Source organism: Molossus molossus, unplaced genomic scaffold, assembly GCF_014108415.1.
Source record: "Molossus molossus isolate mMolMol1 unplaced genomic scaffold, mMolMol1.p scaffold_m16_p_3, whole genome shotgun sequence".
Taxonomy (NCBI): Eukaryota; Metazoa; Chordata; class Mammalia; order Chiroptera; family Molossidae; genus Molossus; species Molossus molossus.
The window spans coordinates 11243615-11247479 of NW_023425366.1; positions in this window are offsets into that span (position 1 = coordinate 11243615).

Sequence of the window (3865 nt, forward strand, 5' to 3'; positions counted from 1 at the left end):
ATATTTGACCCCTTTTACCCTTTACTGCCTCCTCTCCACCCCCCTTTCTCTTTGGCAACAAACAAGCAAAACCTCATAGATGGCGATAACAGAAGCATTTAGTTTTCATGTTCAAAATGTGCACTGAATAGAGTTGGTCACTGGACACTGGTAGGGACCATGTGTTACTGTGAAACCTTTTCCTCTAGGGAGCCTACTTTGTAATCAAGGGACTGGCAGGTGTTTTGTTGCCCATTTTAGTTACATTATCAACAGGGAAAAGTTATTTCAGAATTTCAGCTTCATTATGCCAATTTAGAAATTGCTTTGAAATTTCATCCAAAGGTCTCTATAAAACGCGTTGGCCTTGGTGCTGGTGCCTCAAATAAATTGCAAGTGAAACAAACAAGCTGGCCTCTTGTTGAAGGTGTGGCCACAGAGCCCTGTGACTCTGCGTGCCAGGGGCCCTATCTGGCACATTTCTGAACTTCGCAAAATTAATTGTGCCGAAGAGAACATCATCAAACGCGTCCGGCATAGAGCGTAAACATCTTCAAACCGTGATCCTGCGCCATCAAACGCTCTCCAGCTAATTTCATTTGGTGCATTACTCTGGAAGAAAATCGAGGCCAAGTGAAACTGCGGAAATGGGAACAATGCAGGGAGGAAAAATCTCACCCCATTAGGGGAGCCGTTTCTTCTCCGCACAAATCAGCCCACCACGCCTTGGAGGCAAGACTCGATGGCTCCAGGATATTCTTAGCACGCCCCGCGGGTGCTGTCGGGCTGCGGGAGCCCAGCACCGGGGAGGAGGAAGGTGGCCTGAGCTGCAGCGCCCCGGACCTAGGGCTATTTTAGGAAACTCGTAAAATCCGTGCAGTCGCCCCCTCCCCCGCCCCACGCCAAGGCGCGGAAACTGGTTTTCGTGTGTATTTACAGAGGAAGCTAAACAAGGCCCCACGCTTTCCTCTCGGCTGTGCAGTTTGCAGAGCGCAGTAACAGCCTGGGGAGCCGCTCTCCCCGCAGGGCCTCCGCGCGCTAGGCCGGCCTTGCGTGAGGCTCGGCACCGGCTCGGGCGCTCGGCTCTCCCTGGCTCTTCCGTGACCTTCCGAGACTGGCGTCGGGACCGGACTCCCCGCGGTAGCACCACGCTTGGCGCCCGGGTCCCGCGCGCGGCCGCTCTCCGCCGACTCCCAGGGGCGGCCTAGCGGGCGAGCGGGCGGGCGGGCGAGCTCCGGACGCGCGCGGCCGGGCCGGGCCGGGCCGGGGGGTTGGCGGGGTGTCACGGCGGGGGCGCGCGGGCAGCTTCCGGCGGGGGCGCGGGAGGCGGGGCGCGCGGGGGCGGGGCCGGGGCCGCAGCGCCCCCAGCCGAGTGGCGTGCAGGCACCGCCCCCGCGCGCCGCAGTCCCGGCTGGACCGTCTCCGCCGCGGTCGTGGCCGTGCCTGCTGCCTCCGCGCGGCTCTGGCGGCGGCAGCGGCAGCGGCTCCCGGGCTCGCAGAGCGCAGCGGGCCCCCTCGCCCGTGGCCGTCTCCAGCAGTCAGCGCTGGGACAGGGAGGCGAGGCGGCGGCGGGTCGTGCCCGGCCCTCCTCCTCCTCGCCGCCGGCCCCGGGCGACTGCGGACTCCGGGCAGCTCCCGGGCGGCGGCCGCGGCAGCCGAGCGGACGGCGGGGGATGGCGAGATAGCGGCGCGGAAGCGGCCCGTAAGTGCGGGGGGCGGGGGGCGCGGCGCGCGGCGGAGCCCGGAGCCCGGTGCCCTGGGCGCGTCGCCGCGAGCGCCTGGCGGCCCGGGCAGGGTGGCGGGCAGCGCTCCGGCCGCTCTGCCCTCGGGGTCTGGGAGCGTCCGAGAGAAGTGACCGAGGTTGGGGGAGGGGGGCGCGCGGAGTCGCGCGGCTCTCGGGTCCCGGCGCGCGCGGGCTCCGCCGGTGCGAACTTCTACCCCCGTAGGGCGGCAAGTTCTGAGCCCAGAGGCTGCCTGGCGGATGGGGGGGAGATTTAATTTTTATTTTCCTTCGGTTTACCTGTATTTTTACATGCCTATATCCCACGGGGCTAGATTAATCCAGAGTTGAAGTGCTGGCGGTTACAGTTAGGCTTCATGACAAACGCCACTTCGGATGTGTCGTCTAACAGGACCGCTGGCATCGGGAGTTCTGAGCGACAGCAGTGTGAATTCGCACCTGGGCTTGAACGGTGTGGTTCTTTGTGGTTCTCACCTTCGGCTGCCAAAAATACAGGAGGTCTTTTACGTGCAGTTGGTATCTTTGTTTTCACCCTTTTGTATGGGCGCGTTTAATACGGTCAAATATTGATGTAACGTGTACTGTTATGAGTGGCGTTGGTGTGGAAATGATTATTTTGCATTTTTTATGTGTTAAGATTACATTCAACAGAAAAGTTTGTCTAAAGTTTGCCTTCCTATTTGTTCGTCCTCAGTTTCAGATATATCTTTAAATTTAAACAATTGCTTTAAGTAAAACTCATGTGATCGAATAGCATCAGCCAGGGCTAGGAACATGATTTCTAACCTAAACTTAAAACAAACTCCCCGCCCCCACAAACGGCACTCTTTAAGAAGCATTTGTTTAGTGCACATGGGGCTTGCCCCTCCCCTTAAGTGATTATTTTGCCACAGTTCTGAAATCATATTTCACTAATATCAGAGTGTTCCTTGTCTGAACTTGGCAGAGGAAAGGAAACCTAAGTATAGTATGTTCTTACAAATAGAAGACTGTCCCCTTGTTTCTTACTTCAACTTTCTATTTTATGGCCAGGTGGAAGCTGGGCTGGTTTGGAGGCTTCGGTAGGTAGTTACATGCTCGATTTAAATATTAGGTATTTTTTTTAGGTGAATGGAGCAGCTATTTTTCTCTTCCTAGAATTGAATGGAGACTTACTTGCTTTGTAATAGGTGAGATCACAGAGCGCCTCTCTAATTAGTGGAGACTTGGATTCTCTTCTGGGAATTAAGGATCAGGAACTGTGCACATTTTTGTGTTTTTTGAATGCTTTTGCTTTTGGATGGTTATCCTGAATAATATGTTGATGATAATATAAACTACTCAAATATTTAAAATTATCCTATTAATTTGTGGGATAGGCAATCTGTGCACACTATGCAAGACAGTAGGTATGGAAAGGTATAGAATGGAAAGTGTTTACCTCTCTCCTCCATGCCCCCCTGTATCCTGTTCTCCCCAGGAACCAGGGTTACTAGCTTCTTGCTTATATCTTTCCAGATGTAGCCTATGCTAGTATCAACATTTAGTGTGTGTTCTTTTTATTTGTCTTTCCACAAATAAGGACACATTGACTCTGTTCTGCACCAGCTCCTTGCCTTCCCAGTGCAGCACTAAATCTTGGCAGTCCCTCTATCAGTACCTAAGAGAGCTGTCTCATTCCCCAACAGCTGCTGAGTACTCCATTAAGAGAAACCATAATTGATTTAACCTTTTCTTTATTGAGATATGTGTAGATTGTTTCTAATATTTTGCTATAAAATGATAAAACATTAGTTTTTGAGGTTTTTAAGTGGATTTCAATTATTTCCAAAGGCCCAAAGAAGTAATTTCCTTCTGTGCAGCACATTCCAGGAAAGAAATGCTCCTTCACTCCGATGTACACCTTTTGCTTTTATATAATTTCAGAGTGATGCATAAGGACCTTCGGTGTCTTTGTGGTAAAGTGATGATGGCCAGTGATAAACTCATATTCCTTGATTAACATCTTAGATCTTTGTTTTAACACAAGGAGTGAAAAACAGATTAAAAATTTTAAGACTAACCTGGAAGAATATTTCTTAAAATATATTTTTGAACATGGAGAAAAGGCTTATATACCTTTGATTTATTGAACATGACAGTTTGTGTTTTATAAAACTTGTTTGC